Raw genomic sequence first — 21,896 nt, forward strand, 5'->3', positions numbered from 1 at the left:
CTACAAAAATTTCTATCACCTGCCGTGTCTCATTCCCTAATAGCAGATCCAGTATCACACACTCTCTTGTCAGGATTTCTACTTACAGATGACGGAAACTTTCCTGAACACATTTGGCAAACTCTATCCCATCTAATCCTTTTAGAGTATGGGATTCCTAGTCAATATATAGAAAGTTAAAATCATCTACAATAACAACTTTATTGTTTCTTGTAACAGTCTGCAATCTCTTTACAGATTTGTTCCTCTAAATCCCTAGGATTGTTGGATGTTCTGTAATATCGTCCCATTAATGTGGTCGTACCTTTCTTATTTCTCAGTTCCACCCATAAAACCTCACTAGTTGAGTTCTCCAGACTGTCCTGATGGGGCACGTCCATGACATTTTCTCTGACTAGTATCATCACTCCTCTTTCTTTAAACCCCCCTGCCCTTACACATCTAAAACAATGGAATACTAGAATATTGAGCTGCCATTCCTGCCCCTTGGCTCCAACATAATAATTTCAGGTGATGACCCATGCCCTGAGCTCATCTGCCTTTCCTACGATACATTTTGCATTTAAGTATATGCTGCTCAGGACACTGGTCACACCTTTTGATCCCCAACTTTGTCTGAGGTCTTACCAACATCTGCCTCCACTAACTGTTCTGACACTCTGGTTCCAACCCACCTACAACTCTAGTTTCAACTCCACTGTCCAGCATTAACAAACCTTCCCACTAGGATATTAGTCCCTCTCCAGTTCAGGTGCAAATTGACCCTTCTGTACAGGTCCCATCTTCTCTGGGAGAGAGCCCAAAGATCCAAAAATGTCATGACCTCCCTCCTACACCAACTCCTTAGCCATGTGATACTCTGTATAATCTTCCTAGTACTGGCCTCATTAGCTTCCGGTATGGGTAGCAATCCCGAGATCACAGCCCTGGAGGCCCTATCCTTTAACTTAGCACCTAACTCCCTGAACTCCGCATGCAGAACCTCTTCACTCATTGGTACCACACATGGACAACGACGTCTGACTGTTCACCCTCTCACTTACGAATGCGGAGGACTTGATCTGAGATTTCCCAGACCCTGGCACCCGGGAGGCAGCACTCCATCCAGGAATCTTGTTCTCGCCCACAGAACCCCTTGTCTGTTCCGAAAAATAGCCGATTAAACTATCACCACAATGTGCTTCTTCTTCTCCCTTCCCTTCCGAATCACGGAGCCTGACTGAGTATCAGAGACCCAACCTCTGTTAGGTTACCCCACGCCCCCAACAGTATTTAAGTGATATACCTCGGTTGTTCAGGGCGATGGACACAGGGGTACTTTGCACTGGCTGTTTATCTCCTTTCCTCTTCCTGACTGCCACCCAGTTTACTGGGTCCTGCACAATGGGTGTAACTATCTCTATGTCCTGTCTATCACCCTTTCAGCTTCCCGAATGATTCATCCAGTTCCAGCTCAAACTCCTTGACGCAGTTTGTTAGAAGCTGCTGCTGGATGCACTTCTCGCAACTGTAGTCGTCAGGGACACTGGCGATCTCCCTGCCTTCCCTCATCCCACTAGAGGAGCACTCAACTATCCTGGTTGGCATCTCTACTATCCTCATTGAGTAGGTATCAAGAATTGAAGGAAAAAATAACTTTACCGAGAGCTTTTCATTTTTTGCTTTTTCCCTTCGCTGAAGTCTCAAGATTAGCACTCAAACTTGGTCCACTCAGGCAATGGCTGCTACGGTGATGGCCACTGTGCATGACCCCATTTTCCTTTAATCTGCTCTTGCTAATCAATTCCAAATGCTGATTGGTTGCTGGTCAAAGCTCAATTATGCTGCCACGATCTGAAACTGCCGTTTCCTACTTGGTCAGTGGCTCAAGTAGTTTTGTGTGAAGTTATGTGAAGCATAGGGTATGTGGAATTTTTAAATCAATGATGTACTAAAGGAGAACTGTTGTCAAATCTGTGCTGCTTTCAGCATATGGTTACAGGGTGAAATAATGGAATTTCTTGTATTTTGACACAAAATGTTCTGCTGTGAGCAGACCAGTTCATTACTGACTAGTCTCTAAGAAAAAGGCCAAAAAACCAACTTCCCTCCACAGGAACATCACCAATACTCTCCAATTACCATTCTCATTTCCAATAAAAGCCCCTAAAAGAACTTAAGTTTACCCTTAACTGCTCTAACAACAAAACTCACATGTAAGTTTACTACATAAATAGTACATGATTCAGTTTCATGATTTTTGTGCTTGTAACGTCACAAGACTGACTAATCCATATATATTTGAAAATCAGTTTGATAAGTGAAATTGTTTTTGCCCTTATATCTGAGTGCAGTTTCCCTATTAATTTCTTTCTCAGTCATGATTTTGCTCAGGAATTAGATATGATAATCTAATCTTATGCATTATAAGAAATTATTGGAATACCTTTCAAGGTCTGAGCCTCCAACCAAAGTAGGTCTTGTGTGCACAATGAAATTAATTTTATTTGAAATCAGAGCTGAATTGGTCAGATCTCTTTGCTGTCCTTTAGATTTTGCAATGAACAGTACATATTGGTTGCAAATATACAGTGACCACTGTTCCAGGAATTCATTGTTTGTGCAGCATTTGCAAATTCTTAATAATTGCTGCATTATGGTGGGAAAACATTAAAGTTAAAGGAAATTTCATGGAGCAGCCATCTGCTGTTACATGGTCACTGATTTTATTTAAATTACATTGATTGGTATTTGCTTTAATTTAAATTCCTTGAGAAAGAATTATCCAATGCATGGCTCAGAAATACCGTGTAGAAAAGAAGAAAAGTCTACTCAGGGATTTTGTTTTTGAGACCTGTCGTGAAATGGCTTTATCATAGGGATGCTGTACGTCTAGAGTTTGGGATGCATAATGGAGCTTCCTGCGTTTATAATGAAATGAAGGATTTTGTGTTCCTTGCTCATAGTTTGTGAATAAGTTTTCAGAACAGTATCGAGCAGTGAATCACACAAGGAATGCACCTCAGAACTTGGGTTACCACACTGCACACTACAGGACCCTACTGCCCAAAGCAGAAATCATTCTGCCACAGTAAATACCCCTGTATCACATTGAAAATTTTATTTAGAGTTGGTGTAGTTAACTAGCCTCCACTAGGACTTGCCTTAAATACTCTGGTTTGAACATGATAGCTTGTAACAGAGGGAGTACATTTGGCGGATGGATAACCATTTATAAAGGTACCAGTGAGAATGCATATGTGTGCAGCACAGCCTAGATTCCAATTCTTTTGTGTTTCCTTGTCATTTGGCCTGGATATCTCTCTGTCAAGCCCACATTGTAGGTGATGTGCATCAGCCACCCTGTTTAAAGAACTCATACACAAGCATGCCTGACCATCAAGAACCAGAATGGAAGTAAGTCATCGTCCATAAGCAGAGACAAGCAAAGATAAATGAGGAAGGGACAGATTGCAGAGCAAACTGCAAGAACATCACATAGCTAAGAATGCAATATCTAATCATGGACGGTGCTGAATAGTGGGGATTAGATTACACCGCCGATGGTAAATGCTTCATAGAGATTCAAATTAACAGGATGTTGACACATCAAGATGTAGAACAGCTGAGCAGACAGTTGTTTGACAAGTATGAGTAATGCTGTTTGGCTGAAAGAGATGAATTTATTGTGTATGCATTGATCCAAACAACAAACTCTAAAACACATTTTCATTCTTTGAAATATGGAAACACAAAGAGAGATACTAACAACCTCAGAATGAGTTCAGAACACACCTAAAAACAACTATGTACGCAATTGCTTAAGGAGCCACAGTAAAGAGAGGACATGAATACTTCCACGTGGCGAACAAAAGTAATAATAAATTATGGAATTGCTTGCTCAATAAAGTACAGCAAGGGAAATTTGAAAGAAGGTAATGCAATGTAATCAAGGGTTGAAGTGTCGGTTTAACGATTTTAAATAGACGTAGGGTGATATTTTCAAAGAGAATTTCATAAAAATAGTCAAACTAAATTTTTCATGCTTTGTCAAAGTCTCCTAGGACATCTTTGCGCATTCATACATTAATGAAATCTAAGACCTTGAGTGCAATTGCTTTCCTGTTCATTATTGATCCTGTTACAATGTAAACTGAACAAACACATTGATGACATGCACAAGACTAAACCTGCTGTGTTTGTTAGGTAGCATGTAACTTCAAAAGTAAATGATCCCCAAATTCTTTTTCTTCTGCCACTATATTTTCAACCGTTCAAGGTGCATTGTGAAATCCCAAAATATTATGTTTATTGCTTGAGTAAAGGACACAGAATAGTTACAACACTATTATTTACAGTTGTTACATTAACTACCTTTCTCAAAATATAGTATTCCTGCATTAATAATTACAATGGTAAAGAAGGATTATCTAAATTGTCTAACTTACATATATTTAGGAATTTCCAGCTATAAAATGCATTTGTGTTAACTTTGTAGGCCACACGAGGGAAGTGAGTGGAAATGGGTGTGTTCATTACAATTGTTTCCAAAGGCACAGGTAATGTATCAGATAGGACTTCTCTGATTTACTCGTCAACATACCCACTTCTGCCTCAGCTTTGCCTAGTGACATTAGCCAGACACAAAATAATAATGTTCATAAGTATTTTCTATTTCTTCTTAACTCAGTCTATTTCAGTTACATCATTTCCTGGTCGAGATAGAAATTTAGCTGGTCACTCTAGGTATAGTGCTTCATCTACCCTGGTGACACACCTCAGGGTACAGTAACATCCACATTTCCAGGTGATCCACAATCCTGTGGTTCAGTTCCAGAACTGCACTGGTTTCCTTAGAATTAGCACTATAGTGCCTTGTACCTTATTGTCTGGAAGGACCCCTCTTTTTCTGTAGCTGTGATATTGTATTCTGCATTTTGTTATTTATCTCTATTGCTACTGCCTTGATGTATTGACGTGGTGAGAAGACACAAACTTTTTCACTGCACCTCAGTAATATGACAATAATAAACCAATTACCATGGAAGGTTGTGATTAGACTAAAGAGAGAGCAGAAAAGATTCAGAAGGATGGTGCTGGAATTGGAGGGCTTGAGTTATGAAGAGAGACTGGTCTGTTTGTCCGGGAGCAAATGTGGCTGAGTGGTGATCTAAGGATAAGGTGGGTGGTCACAATCTTCTTCCCAGGGTAGTGTAAAACTAGAGGTCAAAGGTTTAGTGTAAGAGGGGGGAGATTTAAAGGGGTCATGAGAGGTAAATTTTTCCACACAGAAGATGATAGGAATAAGATGTCAGGATAAATGAGAGATGGGACAGGTGTATGGATTGGAAAGGTTTAAAGGAATGTGGGCTCAATGCAGAAAAATAGCTCAGGAAGACAGCTTGTTTGGAATGGACAATTTGGGGTGTGATACCTGTTTCTGTGTTGTTTAACTCTGTGACTCTATAAAGGCACAATTCAAGAACAAGTTACCTCAAATATGCATCTTAAGAAATATGAAGGATTTGTTTTCAAATTGGTTTATGTAAGCATAAGTCTTAGTGTTTATGATCATTAACATTATTCAGTAACTGTGGATGTACTTACAAAATGAGTTTACTCCATGAAAAATCCTTAAACATTTAAAAAAATTGGCATTTTATTTGGATTATCACAACTATAATCAAGCCTGCCAAAATTATGACATTTTTAAAATTTCAATATACAGAAGTAAAAATGTGTCTAGAAACATTGGTCTGCTTAAGATCCAGTCAACAACCAAACTGAGGTACTTCGTTGTAAATCTTTCTCAGAGTTTGCTTGGATAATGGAATCCAAAGTAAAAATGAATGTTGCCAGTATGGTTTTATAGAAAACCATTAAAACTCATTTTCTTTTCATATATTTGATCTGTAAAAATTATAGTAGGAAAACAAAAAATGCTATTACAACACCCAATAGAAAATATGATAAATCATAAACACAAAAATATCAAGCATTGTTTAAAACATATGCTATTTTAAGTACTGTATATTTCATTAAGATAGAATGAACAAGTCACTTTTACAACAAAATTGGGCAGTTGATAAATGTTTCCATATTTCCAGTTGAGGGAGGCTGTCATACAGATTAGGAAGAAGAGAAATCGATAAAGAAGGTAGACTGGACTTATCTTTTAGGCAATTGGAGTTGCTTTTCCGTCAAAATATTAACCTGCAGGGCTGTTCTGTGAGTTACGTGAAAGAAAACATGCTGGGAGCTCTGTCATTCCTATATGATGCTTTCTTACAAATTCTTTACATGGAATACAAGTTACTTTGGAATAAAATGCCAAAGAATTTTCTGAGCTTGATTTAAAGACCAAACCTCTGACTTGGGCATCTGCTTAAGCTGGAACTACTATTTCTGTTTTGAATGCGACACATACTAAGTCTTTATATGGTATAATTGTAATGGACCTTTTACTAATAGAGGCTGCCAAGTTGTCCTTAAACATATGGAAGGAGAGCCAACAGACAAAGAGAAACATTTTGAAGTTCAGGAACCAATCTCCATAGTAATGTGACACAGTGTCAACTGCAATTGGAATGACAATTAAAATCCATGTCAACTGACCATTATGAAATGTGGCACAGATGCCTTAAAGAGGCAAAATCCACAAAGTCTGCTAGAGTGAATGAAACCTGAACTGCTACAGATTGATTCTGAGCAGATGAGGTATACTGTGGCAAAGGATACCTAGACAAAAGGATAATTTTAATTTCTTGTACCCATAATGCTATTGATCTTGGCTAAAATCAGATCTTAGAAACAGATCCACAAAGATGCATGTGATCTCTAGGAACACTTGCTGGGGTTTAAGAAATGCAATAAATGTGGAAAATTCCTGCAGCTAATTGACAGCTGCTGAATATGCATTTTACTTGTCACGTGAGAAACTATTAAAATTTACATTTATTATGTGGGAGCACACTGAAAGGTCACGTGGAGTTGGTGTTCAAGATAATGGGTGATTTAGATTTGGATTAGATTATGAAAATCCTCTTTTATTGTCATTTAGAAATGCATGCATGCATTAAGAAATGATACAATATTTCTCCACAGTGATATCACAGAAAACAGGACAAACCAAAGAATAACACTGACAGAATCACATAATTATAACATATAGTTACAGCAGTGCAAAGCAATACATAATTTGATGAAGAACAAACCATGGGCACAGTAAATAAAGTCTCAAAAGTCCCCGAGTCGATTGACTCCCTAGTCCCCAATAGCAGGCATCAAAAGGGAGAAACTCCCTGCCATAAACCTCCAGGCACCGTCAATTTGTCGATGCCTTGAAAGCAGCCGACCACAGCTGGCACTGAGTCCATCCGTCCGAAAAATTCGAGCTTCCGACCAGCCTCTCCGATACAGCCTCTCCGATACAGCCTCCCGAGTGCCATCCTCTGCCGAGCACCTTCGACCTCGCCCCGGCCGCTGAAACACGCAAAGCCGAGGATGTTGGGGCCTTCTGCTCCGGAGATTCCGGTTACCACACAGTAGCAGCGGCAGCGAAGCGGGCATGTCAGAAGTTTTCCGGATGTTCCTCCGTGCTCTCACGTCTGTCTCCATCAAATTAGAATTGTGCGTGTTTGATATCACCACTGAAGTTGCCGTGCGTGCTGCCATCACGCCGCCATCTTCTCCTCCTCCTCCGTCGGTTTCTTTTATTAAGAAAACTGGAATGCACCAGGACACCAGGCAAAGCTGAACTACCTGAGCAGGAACTTGGTAGAGATCTTATGTTCTCAGTTGATGAGATAACCAGTAAAAGTACATTTTGATAACAGTATGGTGGCTACAACAGGACTTAATTAAGCAACAGTCCAGGTCCAGATTATAAGACAAATGACGATCTACAGATCTAACAGCAAATCCAGTTTTCTGTTATTCAGCATCCCTATGGAAACCTGCTCTTTCTGTTTGTAACGCTCTGGTTTGACTGCTGTGCCGTGGGTATTTCATTTTAGCAGTTCTGTAAAAGCAGTCTATTCTGCTTTTAGCACGTTTGAGTTGGAACTAAAGATAAAGGGCTATGTTGATCAACTTAGGGATGTTGTGTCAGCCAGTCAGGTTGGTGGAATTGGGAGAAGGGTTCTAGGGAATGCTGGGCGGAGAGGTTTTTGTGACGGACACTGGTTTGGGTCGAGGTCTTTATCCTGGGAGCTGGGAGAAGTCAGGAGGGAAGATGGCTGAGGATGCCGACCCTGTTGCAGATGAATGGCTTTAAGGAGGAAGGACCAATACTCCCATGGAGGGGCCAGTTTGTTCAAAGTGGATTTAGAGCAACATTCAGAAGGTGGTGAGTCTGGATTCACACAGGCGCTGGGTCCAGCACACAAGTTAAAGACAATTTCAAGATGAGCTCCAATTTGCGTGCACACTTGGACTGGGTTAACTGAAATGGGCCCTTTTTATTGCTTTTCTTTTCTTTCCTAGTAACTGTTTGATAAAGCTGACACTTGTAAATATACTTTCTTTATAATTGTGTGCAGTGTACTATCTGTTATTTCTTGCCGACAGTTAATTTCATGGGGGTTGTATTTACACAGTATTCACACAGATCAGAGTTCGGGTGGGTGAGACAGCCCAACTTCCCGAATTTGTTGGGACTCAAACCATAGCAAACCTAGAAGTATGGAGTTTGAAAGAGGGGTTGTTTTCCTCCACTGAGTCCGGTGGCTGATAGCGAGGGGCTAACCAGCCATATCCCTAGAGACGCCCGGTATAAAGGGGTTTCACGGTGTTTGGTGGATTGTGCTGCATCAGTTCATGCAGCAGAAATCTGATCCACCACAAGTAATCTATGGGAATAGTAAGACCCATATTCGTGCCCCAACAGTAACAATAAAACCAAGATCATTAACACTGTAACAGTGCGATCACTTGAGACCGGTATGATGTTCTCCTGAGGGTTTAATCCATTAATGGGGAAATCTGTGCATGACATTGTTTAGTGTGGGGGCATCAGTATGGGCAGCTACCACACAGTCCTTGGTAGATTGGAGTTAGGGTTCAGTGGCGTGGAATGCAAGATGACTGGGGACCCATTCACTGCAGCAGCCTTCCTTTGCCTTCACTGCTGTTGTGATGTGTAACCAGCTCCACTGCTGAGGTCTTGGTTTTGTCTGGAAACTCCCCCTTGGCCTTATAGCCATGGGTGACACTAATAGCTAAGCTCGAGAAAGCATTGCTCTGGACCTCAAAAACTCACAAGCTTCTTCACCATGAAAAGGTGATGATTCTCAGAGACTGTATGGTGCTAGAGGAGAGACTGTACCCAGATAATACTTAGCACAGAATCCTGGGACCAGCACCAGGCAACCTTGGCATGGCTGCAGCCAGGGGAAAGGGCAACAGTGACTGGACAGACACAATTATTCAAGGGCCAGCTTCCCTGAGAGATGATTGTGCTGGAAACAAACAAAGGAAATGCCGCAATTCCATCTCCAGAGAAACAGCAAATCAAGTGAAATGAGCAAGTAATTGTCTATTTCCTTCACTAAACAAAATGAAAGATAATTAATTAAGGGAGTGCAACCTGGAATGAGGAATTCAGTATCACATCACTTAGAGTGGGAAAAAAAACAAAGAGGTAAAGAAAGATTGAAATTATAAAAGGGGTACAAAGAAAAAAAATCTTTTTAAAAACATCCTACAAATAAAAAGCAAAATAATGTGATCCTACACAGTAATAGTTAATTTCCAGAGCCTGCAAGTTTAAATAATAATATTCTGTTGCATGTTTGTTTCATATCTACTGTGTAAGTAAAGGAATATTACAATACTCACTGCATTAGAATGCAGAGCCAGGAGATGAGATGCTGTTATTTGCATAGCTAACAACAAACCAGACAAGAACTTATTGATTTCCACATTTAATCACATTTCTACACCCACCAGAAATTGCTGTAGAATTTGCACATTAAAAAACACATTACCCCTGCCATTACTTTGACAAACGTTTTTCTGCCAGGATTACAATTTTATCTCAATCCCCACGCAACAACCAAGAAATTAAAGATCTTTTCCTTGCAATCTGAGGGCCCACGCTCTCAGGTTATTTCCTCGTACCAATCTTTATTCCACCCATGGGTAATCATTTGAAACTGCAACTAACACATAAAGGTAGCAGTGATGTCAGAGATGAAGAGGCACAGACAGTGATTGATCTGCTCAGAGCCAAGAAATGAAAGTGAAGATAGAACACCCAACACAGATGCACAGAAAATTTCAAGGATATTTACTTGTTGCTGGGCAGCAGATCCCTTATTCCTTCCAGTGGCTGGAATTTGAATAACACCCTCACCGTAACACCATAGAAAGGCTTTGTACTATTGTGAACCTCATAATAAGCTTTAATTCATTATTACACCATTTTCAGCTCCTTTTCCCTGTTCCTCAGAGATTATAACAACCAAATTTTGATAGTGATTGTGAGATGAGTTTAGAAAGTAAAGAAAATGTTAATCACAATATAAACGAGGTCATTTTATTCAGTCCTATCGTTTCACTCCATTGACTTACATTGCTCATTGTTTAATTGTACAATCTATCAACCACTTTGCAACACGAGAAACTGCTTTACATTCACTGGGCAATTAAAATTCTATCAAAAGTTGTTCGTATTTCAGCTGGATAGGTTGAATGTAGTTAACGAACCCCAGTTAGTCGTTTTTTATTTTCCAACAAACATGAATCGTACCTCCCTCAGCAACGTCAGTTTTACACATCGCTGAAATACCTGCATTACAAGTCAGTAGCAAACGGTGTAATTTTTCATTCAGCCTCTGTAATAAAAGGAGAGACCCAGACACCAAGTGGGCCCATAACTTGATAACTGGTGCACAGGGGCGGCTGCTCTGATCTTCCTGAACCCGCAAGCACTGGGTGAATAAGCAAGTTTGCAGAGACCCTTTTTGAAGCTAAGGACCTGTTACATTAATTTTCAGTTATTCATTGTCTCCTTATTCTTTCGCTAAGGTACTTCATAGGAAAACACTCTTGGTTATTGTCAAAGCCGAGGAGTGATAGTGGGGACAAGCTCCCACTACTTAAAAATGCTCCTAATGGCATGTGCCTCAAATAGCCTCTGACAACCAAGTGCAACTCCTGGCCTTCTCGTGTGACTTAGCCTCTAAGCCCGGCGGGAACTGTTTCTACTGACAGGAGAAGGGGCGAAGGCGGGTCCTGGTGCCTTAAAACCAGTGCTTCGGGTAGATGGAGCTTGTCAGCCTGGGAGGGCAGTCCATCTAAGAGAGGGAAAACCTGATTTCAAAGCTCCGCTGCCTTGTGGCCATACCCACTCATGGGAAAGGCTTCGGGAGTAAACCCTGAAGACAAATCCGGAGCTGGAGTCCCTGAGGCAGTCCAACATTGCCTTCAACCTCGTTCTTCAACTCCTGCGACGACACTGGTGCCAAGCTGCATCGGCCCTTGCCCTTCCCTTGGACAACAATGGTGTTGTGGAGAGGGGAGACTTGCTGCATGGGCAACTTCTGATCTTCCATACAACCTTGCCCAGGCCTGCACCCTGGAGAGGAGACGCTGCTTTAACACAAACTGAAGCAAAACTTTCCAGGCACAGATCCATGGTCTTGCGAGACTAACAGAATCCACCATATTGTCAAAGATCATGCTTTCAAGCCAGTACTATCATATCTGACCAGATGGAGGAAGCACAGCAGCTACTGACAAAAGTGGAAATAGAATGCAATAAAGTTGAACTTCACCTAAATGCTAAAAAGACAGAGTACATGGCGTTTAACTGCAACGAAGGTACTCTCAAGACCGTAGAGAATGATACCATTAAGAAAGTCTTTGACTACAAGTACCTCGGGTCAAGAATGATGAGTTCGGAGAAGGATATAAAGATATGGAAGGCACTGGTGTGGAGGGCTATGAACGACATGAAGGAAATCTGGAAGTCGAACCTGACCAGAGGGTTTAAAAAGAGGATTTTCATAGCAGTCATAGAATCCATTCTCACATACAGATACGACACGAGGACACTCACCAAGACGATACAGAAGTCTCTAGATGGTTGCTATACACAAATGCTTCGGATGGCTCTTGACGTGAGTTGGCAACAGCACATGATGAACGTCGAGCTCTATAACAACCTACCGATGCTCTCCACTAAAATCGAGGAGAGAAGACTGCAACTAGCAGGGCACTGTCTACGCCACCCCGAGCTACCTGCCAGCCTAGTCATCATATGGAACCCCAAGCATGGGAGGATGAACCCTGGCGCCCTCACGAGACTATGGTCAACACGCTCCTAGAAGACAGCAGCACGACCAATGTACATGAACTGAACACACTGATGAGGGAGAGGGAGAAGTGGAGAGTCTGTCATCGTGCCTGACGCTGGCCCCCTAGGCCTGAGTCGATGTAGTAGTAGTACTATCAGTCTTCTATCTCCTGAGCCCTAAGAACGATTTTTGATAGTACATGTAAGCTATCATCCGTAGAGTCACAGCTCAGGGACAACCTGAAACGTTTTCTTCAGGAATTCGCAACCTGGGGTCCACAGACACCTCCCTTAATGGTATTGGTCCATGGCATAAAAATGGTTGGGAACCCCTGCAGTTTATCATGGCCAATTTGAGAGGCCTGACATGAACTCAATCACATGATCAGAGGAAAGGCAGAAAGTGGTCATCCAGGGGATCAACTCTTCACTTGAAACAGCTGTGATGAAATGTCATCAACTTGAATGGTTGACTCTTGTGGTTTTACTTCAGATTTCCAACATCTGCAGTATTTTGCTTTTGGATCATTGTCTGAGATCATGGATTAAAAAGAAATTTTTATTTTTCAGAAAGGTTATTATGTTGTTGTGCATTGCGTCTTAGTACAGACTAGATGATGTGATCATTTCAAAGTCCACTGATAAGGCCTGGAACACAGAAAATTTCATGATCCTTAATGTTGCATCTCTGGAGATCCTGTGCTCACTTTGCCAAGAGATGGTTTTGTTTAGTTTTAACATGTGCTAATGCAAGAACGCTAGGAATAGCAACAGGAATAATACTGACCCACACACCTGCTCTGTCATTTAATAGGGTCTTAGGTAATCCAATCTTGGCCTCAGTTCCACATTACTGTCTCTACCCCATGATACGCTGTGTCCCTATAGACCAAAACTCCGTCTATCTTACCCTTCAATAAATACAATGACTCAGGGACACTGCTGTCAGGGACACATCCTTCAACGAGTCTCTGCTCTTTCAGCCTCAGTCACGTTAGATAAACTTTGAGTCATAGGTTATGCATTTAAATCCCACTTCAGGGACTTGAGCACAAAAATCAGACCTGATGATTCAATGCAGCACCAAGGGGGGGTGTTACACCTTCTGACATGCTGTCATTCAGCTCTGATTAAACTGAAGTCTGAATTGTCCACAAGGTAAATGTAAACGATCCCATATCAATATTTTAAAGCAGGACAGGAGAGTTATCCCTGGTATTTTGACCAATAATTACAGTTCAATCTGAGTCACTAAATTAGATTATCTGGTCATTATCATTTGATGCTTGCCAATTAGTGGCCATGTGTCTAAAAATTAGCATTTCAGAAGGTACTTCTTGGCTACAAGCAGTTTTGAGATCATGAAAGATATAACATTAAAACATACATGTCTTTGTCAGATTGAATAGCAAGCACATCATTATGGAGAACTTCTCTCAGTTCTGATGACACACCATATAGGATTCAATATGATGAGAATGCACCAAAGCACTGAAACAAAGCACTGAAACAGAGTCGAGTGCTAAAGCACCAAACCCTGTCTGTTCAAAGTTCAAGTTCGCTGTCATTCAAACATGCACGTGTGTACATCCAAATGAAACTTTGTTCCTCTGTGGCCAAGGTGCAAAACACAGTACGTATAGTCAGTGCAAGACGTGAGCTGGTGGGGTTTTGGAAACAAGCATGAGCATTCCTTCAAGACAGGGCAGGTCTCAGCATTGACTCGAGAGCCTGCAACTGTTACTGTGACGCCACTGACTGTGGGAATGAACTTCGACCTCAGTCTCAGAGCACACGAAGATATCCGACAGCGAGCTACCTCACTTGCACGTAACACTGAAGGACATAGTTGTGAGCACAAGTCTCTTGTTGGGATCACAAGTGAACAGGCTTTAGCATCATTAAAATAAGGCAGCTCACTAAAGAAATTGTCTATGGGAGAATATCTTCTGGAATATGAACCTTGTTACTTGTGTTAATGATTTCTCACTCTTACTCTGTGTTCAGCTTCTCATCATGTCCAATGCTGAGTCTCTCAGCTGGAACATTTCTGCACTACAGTAAATTTGTTAATAGCTTAAGCTTGACAATCGAAGTGCTAATGCGATGCATATTTTTGTCAAGTGAATTTGGAAAGACATTTCTGAAATAAGTGGTTGCAAAGAAAGAGTGATTTCAATTCATTCCGGAAAATAAAGAAATCATAATTTTCAGTTAAGTTGATAAAAATATTTCCTCAGTCTAGACAGATGCATAAATAAATTAGATATGTTACTACGTTTCACTATACATCGTCAAACTACCTTAGCACACTGGAGCATTCCTCACCCCCTCTCTCAGGCAATTACCTGTTGAACTCAAGTAAGTTTGTACAAATGATTACTTTCATACCATTGCAAGATTGTGCCTGCAAGCTCGAGCAATGTGTTTAGAACTGTTTAGAAATTAAAAGTTCTATGAATGTATCAGGAAATATTTCAGATATACAGTATATATTTGATTACAAATCAAATTGCAAATTTTTACAGCTATGCACTATCAAGTCTTCAGGTCATGACGAACTTCATCCTAGGTTCTTACTGGGTTGGTTTTAATTTGCCCAAAATTTCCTTCGGGAAGGCTTCTTTGGAATCGGAAAATAGCAAATATAATTTTTTTCCCCAAAAGGAAAGGTATCAGAAAACAAGAAATTACTGACTAGTTATCTTAACATCTGAGAGGAAAATTACTGTAATCATTATTATTGAATTATTGTCATTATCATTATTAAAAACTTTATGGAAGAGTAATGAGAAAAAATCAAGGTATTTGAGTACGTACAATATAGGTTTTGAAAGAGAAATCGTGTTTCATCAACCTTTTGAAGTTCTTTGAAGAAGTAACATGTACTGCAGCTAAAGGGAAACAACTAGACATATCATTTTCAAATTTCCAGTCATTAGATAAGGTTCACCATCAAACGATTTTGTGGAACATTGAAATACCCGGTATAAGAATGAATAAACTCTTCTTGGGCTTCCAGCCAGGTACAGGTACTGATTTCAACTGACATTTTGATGACAAGCTCAGTCATTTTCATCAGGGGTGATGCCTGGGCGTGTCTAGTCTGGTGGTATGTATACCCTCATTGTCAGTCCATCCTGATTGATTAGTCCTCATCCAATCAGGTTCCTGCTGTCCCACCTTGTTTACAATTGAATTCCAGTTCTTATGTAGAATGCCTTCATCTTTGCTAAAATTATTTTCTTCTAGTTTTATTTCAATGGCTTCCTTCACCAAATAGTCCCAAAAGCCATTGGTGTGGCACAGTAGTTTCATGCCGTCGAAGTCAATCCTATGGCCATTGCGAATGCAGTGTTCTGTTACCGCTGATTGCTCCAAGTAACCAAACGGATACACCTCCTATACTCTTTGATGCGGGTTTCCACCATCTGGCTGATTTACACTGCTCTGCATTAACAGGGAATCCTGTAAATGCCAGCCAATCTGAGTTCCAGCTCATCTTTGACCTGCATAAGCTGAGATTTGAACTTCCTTACGGGTTTGTGGATGGTATTAATCTGGTATTTCTTCAGGATCCTGGCGATCCTTTCAGAAACCTTGGAAACATAGGAAAGACAGGCGGTAGCGATGGGTTCCTCCTCATTGTTGGGATTCTTGGTCTTTCAATTGGCCATTTTAAGGGCCTAATTGATTTCCTTCACCTTGTAGCCACTCTGTGGAAACATTTGCATAATTGTGTTATTCCCTCGTAGAGGGTCTTTGGGTCTGAAATAGTTTTCACACGGTGAATCAAAGTAGAAAGAACTAATTTACATTGGAAGAAGTGATGGTGGCTGTTATTGTTGAGGTACAAGTCCATGTGAGTGGGTTTCCAATAAGCACCATGTGCAAGGCTACTGTCCAGTTTCCAGTGTATTAGAATGTCCAGGAAAGGGAGGCAACCATTCTTCTCCATCTCCATCGTAAATTAAATATTTGGATTGTGACGAGAATACACATAAAATTAAGATGTTTGCTGGCCTGGGCTAGCACCAGTGGCATCAGCAGTTGGTCTGCCACCTGTCCTCAGGGGGAAGGAGAGATAAGGAACAATGAAGCAGCATTTGGAGATGTTAATGAAGGAACCATCAGTCTGGGTATTGCCAAGATCGGCTCCCCCTTTGAATCCCGAACTGTTTGAAGTGATGGACAGGCGATCTGGAGATGTGTAATGAAGGGACAGGAGAGAGAGAGCTGTCTGGAGCGGCTCCCCCTTTGAACCCTGAACTGTTTGAAGTGATGGACAGGCGATACCCCAGCAGGGGTATAAAAAGGGACAGGTTCGCTAAGGCAGGACACACACGACACCCGAGGTAACGAGACCCTGGGAGCGGTGCGCCTCTCACAAGTCGGTAGGAAGTACCAGACAACGCACAGGGTGGAAAGGTACGATCAGCCGGAACCCGGTGTGTGTCCACCCTCGTTTGGGTGCCGGGTTCACTGCAGAGGATCGACCGCATCTGGAGGAGGGGTCACAGTCGGTGACCTCAGGTGACATCACCAAGGACCTGCCCGAGAGCTGCTTGTGAGCCATATCGCCGGTCTGTGAGTGGAAGCCATGTCTGAATGATCAGTCGTTCCCGTTCTCTCTCTCCCTCCCCCCACGTTGTCCATCGCCATGGCAACGATTACTGCGAACTGAACTAAATTGGACTGAACTTTTGTGTCACTTTGAAATTTGCTCATTTACCCCTAGACAACGATAGAGCTTGATTGATGCTGTTATCTTAATTCTGTGCACATGTGTGGTTATCATTGCTGAACTGTTGCATTTATTATCCTTTCGATTACTGTGTTGCTTGTTTCTTTAATAAAACTTTCTTAGTTCTAGTAATCCAGACTCCAACTGAGTGATCCATTTCTGCTGGTTTGGCAACCCAGTTACGGGGTACGTAACAGGATGAATACTGTTCAGATGGTCGTGGAACCGTTGGAATGACTGGAGTCCATGAGGCCATACTACGAAGTTATCATTGACATATCTGAGGAATTATTGGGGCGTGAGGGCAATGAACTCAGAGCAATTTCTCAAAGTCCTCCATGTAGAACTTAGCAATAGCCAGCAACAAGGGCGATTCCATGGCCACTCTGACCCTTTGTTCATAGTAGTTCCCCTTATAGAGAAAGTATATTGATGTAAGAGTGTGTTCAAAAAGGTCAATGATACCCTTATCAAACCTTGATCATAGGAGAACCAAGCTGTCCTTAATGGGAACTCTCAGGAAGAGGGACCAGTATGTCCTCCAGGATCAGCTGGATGTTGGTTATTATTTGAACAAAGTCAGTCAAATTCATGATGTGATGCTCAGAGCCTCCAACAAAAGAAGACAGCATGATCGTTAAATGCTTAGCAAGCAGGTAAGTGGGTGAAACTATCGCACCTGGTATACGAAGTAAAGTAATAGATGCAGAATGAAGATTTGCTGGTTAACAAGAAACAGAGAGGAGACATCAATGGGCCTTCATGCATTTGGCAAGTTGTAATGAATGGAGGATGACAGTGATCAGTGCTGGGGTGTCAATATTTTACAATTGACATAAATACCTTTGTCAAAGGTGCCAAAGGTGTGGTTGCTATGTTTGCTGATGACATAAAGATATTAGAAAGGATGTAAAGCGGGTGTAAGGAGGCTACAAAGCAATCTGACTAGGTAAAATAAGTGGGGATAGACTTGTTAAAAAGACTCAATATGAAAAAATGTGGAATTGTCCATTTGGGCATGGAAAATTAATTATCAAGCTAATGAAGCAAATGTTAAAAGGTTATAGAGCTCTTGGATCCAGGGGAACCTGGATGTCCTAATGGATATTTGTGAAAGGCTAGTAAATAGATGTTGCATGTAATTAGGAAGGCAAACAGAATGTTTTTGTTTATTGCTAGAAGAATTGAATTCAAAAGTAGGTTATGCTTCAGTTATTTTCAGATACAAGTACTGTGTACCATAATCACTCTTATTTAAGAAAGGATATTATTACATTGGAAACTGTTCAGAGAAAGTTGAAAAGACTAATGTCTGAAGTTGCAGGTTGTCTTATGAGGAAGGAGAGGTGAGCTTGGCTGAAATATGCTAGAGTGGAGAACAATGAAGGACATGGTCCCGATGGGTCTTGACAGAAATAATCTAGAACTGGGAACCACTGTTTAAAAGCAAGAGGCTATTGATTTAAGACATGTGAGGTATTTCTTTTTCTGCCCAGAGAAAAGTCTTTGGAACTCCCTTCAAAACAGGGTGGTGGATGTGTTTGTACTTATCAGGAATATATCCACTGCTGCCTTTGGGTAGATACATTCCAGATACGCAAGTGAGCAAAAGGTTTCCAAGTGGAGACAGAAATGAGAATAAAGGTTACAATCCAATTCACCCATGATATAATTAAACTTTGAAGTTGAGACCAACTGGTCTGTTTTAGCTTGAACTTCCGAAACACAGCTATTAGTTCATGAATCTTTTGTTTTAACCAGCGGAGGATGTTTTATTAAATTTAAAAAGTTTAGAAACTATTTTGATTTTTAGGAAGCAAAGAAATAGGAAGCTACAACTGGTCTGCCCTTAAGCCATCCAATAGTTAAAATCAACCCTGAGAGGCTTTAGCAGCTATGATGCGTTTTAAAAAGTATCTTATCAGAAGGATTCATGAACTTCCATGGGCATGACTCTTCATTTTATGCATTACAGCCACATTAAAATGTTAGGATGATTCTTTTGTTTATAAATCCAGAAACTAAATACGAATAATGAACCTGAATGAACCTTGAATTCATATAGTGTGAGCTCATTTGTAAGAGATGCTGCTTGCTTAAAGGCATTAAATAATTAGGGAAATAAACAGTTGACCCAAATTATATCCACCATCCTGCATTCATCTCTCTGCACCTACTTGCTGTAACCTCTACTACATACGAGGATGATGGTTTATGAAAAATCAAAGGATTCACCTCAAAGATTTAATGATCTTTGTCACATCCGGGCACCAAAGTATTACAATTCTTGAAATGCTGTCCAAACCCAAATTGGTTTGTTGCAGTATAATCAATCCTGGTTAAATCCTAGCACTTTGGCCAAATTTAAAATTTCTTGATTTTCATGTGCAATATATGGCAATGGTCAGTGGCAGGAGATCAAGCTCCAGTCTTCTGTGTCGTCCCAAAGGACCAAACAATATTTTTGAAAGTGCACTCTCTACTGAAATGGCAATGATCAGAAAACGCTCCTTCATTTTATATTAAGTCTAAATTTATATTCAGTTAAAACTATCAAAAAGGTTAGTCTGTAATATTTTATGAACTGGATGGCTGGGAGTGCAAACATCAATATGCAACAGATCTGAGCAGGGTTTGTTCAAAATGTATTACTATGAAATGATTACGCTGGTTTAAGGTTTCACCCTGTCACTGCCGCTTAGTCAACTTTTTGAACAGGAATATATTGCCTTGATGTTAATGGAAAGACCTGCTTGAGTTGTCATAGTCATAGAGCAGGACAGCACAAAAAGAGGTCCTTCAATCCATCTTGTCCATGCTGATCTGTTACTCTACTTAATTCCATCAACCTGCACCCGCACCATAGTCTTCCATATCCCTCCCATGCATATTTATCCAAATATCTCTTAAATGTTGCAGCAGAACCCGGAATCCACCAATTCCACTGGTGGCTCGTTCCACACTTGCACTGCCCTCTCCGAGTGAAGTTGTCCTCACTCAGGTTCCCCTCAACTATTTCACCTTTCACTCTTAAACTGTGACCTCTAGTTCTAGCCTCACCCAACCTCAGCTGAAAAAGCCTACTGGCATTTAGCCCGCACTGATGTTCAAGAGGAGCCATGTTGTCACTTGCTGTCCTTTTGCTCGTAATATATTTGTAGAAGCCCTTGGGATTCTCCTTCACATTGTCTGCCAAAGCAACCGCATGTCTTCTTTTAGCCCTCTTTATTTCCCTCTTAAGCGTTCGCTTGCAATTCTTGTACTCCTCAAGCACCTCAGTTGTTCTTGCTGCATCTTCATGAACACACTTAACAAACTCTAACCCATCCAGTTCTTTCATAGTATGGGAGTCCCAGTCAATATGTGGAAAGTTAAAATCGCCTGCTATCTCAACCTTATTTTTCTTGTAAGTGTCTGCTATCTCCCTACAAATTTGCTCCTCAAAATCCCACTGATGATTGGAAAGTCAGAATTAGAATCAGATTAGAATCAGGTGTATTATCACTGAATTGTGATCAAGTATGAAATTTAATGTTTTGAGGCCACAATTAAAAAAATGTGGTCATCCCTTTTTTATTCCTCAGTTCTACCCTCAGTAGACAAGTCCTCAGTGTGTTCTGTCAGAGCACTGCCACGACATTTTCCCTGATGACTAATGCCACCCCTCTCCATTTAATATCTCCCCCTCTATCATGCCTAAAACAATGGAACCCCAAAACTTTGAGCTGCCAGTCTTGCCCCTCCTGCAATCAAGTCTCACTAATGGCTCCACATGCTGATCCATGTGCCAAGCTCATCCGCCTACAATACTCCTTGCATTGAAACAGACACAACTCAGTGCATTAGTCTTACCATGCTCAATTTTTTGGGTTATTGGTTTACAGTAGAAAGAAGCCAGAGGTCCATGAGCCAGTCCTCATTAGGGGATGAGAGGTGGAGAGGGCCAATAGTTTTAAATTCCTTGGCATTATCACATCAGAGGATCTGTCCATGGACCAGCACATTAGTGCCATCACAAACAAGGCACAACAGTGCCACTACTTTCTTAGAAGCTTATGTAGATCTGGCACGTTACCAAAAACTTCTTTAGATGCACAGTGGAGAATATCCTAACTGGTTTGCATCATAGCTTGATATGGAAACACCAATGCTCAGGAATGGAAAGAGCTACAAAAAGATGGTAGATACAGCCCAGTTTGTGGTGATATCACGTGCAATGATGTGCCAGTACATGATTGGACAGAGCACTGAGCATGTGCGGGATTGCCAGAATGTTCCAGCACGTGGCTGGGTTAAGACATGTTTGTTTATTACTGTAAATAAAAGTTCTCTAATTCTTCCAGAATATGATTCTTTACCGTTAACCAATGGTACGTTTAAGCAGAAGTAACATAACATGGTGTCAGAAGTGGTTCTGGAAGAATAATATGGGAGAGTCAAGAATCAAAGACACAGGTGGCCCCCATTTGCCGAACATTCGCTTTACGACACCTCGCTGTTACCAAAGACCTACATTAGTTACCTGTTTTCACTAACAGAAGGTGTTTTCACTGTTACGAAAAAAGGCAGCGCGTACCCGAACAGCCAAGCTCCTCCCCCGCAACTGCATTCTAGCCAGCATTGCTTAAACACGTGCTTTATCTCGATTTATTTTGTGCATTCGTTAGCAAGATGAGTTCTAAGGTATTGGAAGAGCCTAAAAGATCTCATAAGGGTGTTACACTTAGCGTAAAACTAGACATAATTAAGCGTTTCGATCGTGGTGAACGAAATAAGGACGTTGTCTGCGCGTTGAACTTGCCTGCGTCCACAACTCGCACTATTTATACGCAGAGAGAAAGAATTTTGAAAGCTGCCGATGTTACTGTTGGTTTT

This window comes from Mobula birostris, chromosome 24 (genome assembly GCF_030028105.1).
Source record: "Mobula birostris isolate sMobBir1 chromosome 24, sMobBir1.hap1, whole genome shotgun sequence".
Lineage (NCBI taxonomy): Eukaryota > Metazoa > Chordata > Chondrichthyes > Myliobatiformes > Myliobatidae > Mobula > Mobula birostris.